This window comes from Urocitellus parryii, chromosome 6 (assembly GCF_045843805.1).
Source record: "Urocitellus parryii isolate mUroPar1 chromosome 6, mUroPar1.hap1, whole genome shotgun sequence".
Taxonomy (NCBI): Eukaryota; Metazoa; Chordata; class Mammalia; order Rodentia; family Sciuridae; genus Urocitellus; species Urocitellus parryii.
Window position 1 is genome coordinate 176,496,332 of NC_135536.1, and position 644 is coordinate 176,496,975.

At 36.3% G+C, this 644-nt stretch overlaps 1 non-coding gene across 1 annotated transcript; it reads right to left on the reverse strand.

Moving 5' to 3' along the window:
• Positions 1-299: 299 nt before the first annotated feature.
• On the reverse strand, positions 300-406 carry LOC113179004 (U6 spliceosomal RNA). The gene has a single exon (XR_003300300.1). It is a non-coding gene; the product is annotated as a U6 spliceosomal RNA (small nuclear RNA).
• Between the last annotated feature and the right edge of the window lie 238 nt (positions 407-644).

A 644-nucleotide genomic window follows, 5' to 3' on the forward strand; every position in this document is an offset into this window, starting at 1 on the left:
AATGCTGGTTCCACAATTTGGCTGTTGTGAATTGCGCTGCTATAAACATTGGTATGCATGTATCACAGTAGTATGCTGATTTTAGTTCTTTTAAAATATGGAATGTGCATCCATTAGTGGCACATGTCTGTAATCCCAGCAACTTGGGAGGCTAAGGCAGGAGGATTGCAAGTTCAAAGTCAGCCTCAGCAACTTAGCAACATCCTTTCTCAAAATAAAAATAAAAAGGGCTGTGATGTAGCTCAGTGGTAAATCATCCCTAGGTTCAACCCCCAGTACCAAGAAAAAAAAAAAAAAAGAAAGAAAAAGAATGGCTTTGTGAACTTGCATGACATCCTTGTGCAGGGACAATGCTAATTTTCTCTGTATTATTCCATTTTAGCATATCTGCTAATGAAGTGAGTACACTATTTCCATTTTATAGATGAGGAAACTGAGCACACTGGTTGGGGTGAGTATTTGATAAGGGAGTGCATATGAAACACTTAGGACACCATTTAGTAATTACAGTGTAGAAAATAAACATTAGATGTTATTTTTTTATTTTACTTGGAGGCATTTATATTTACCATCCCTGATTACTACTGGAAACAGCAGTGCCCAAGAACATACAGGACTTTTTTAGAGAGTGAAAAAAATTTTAT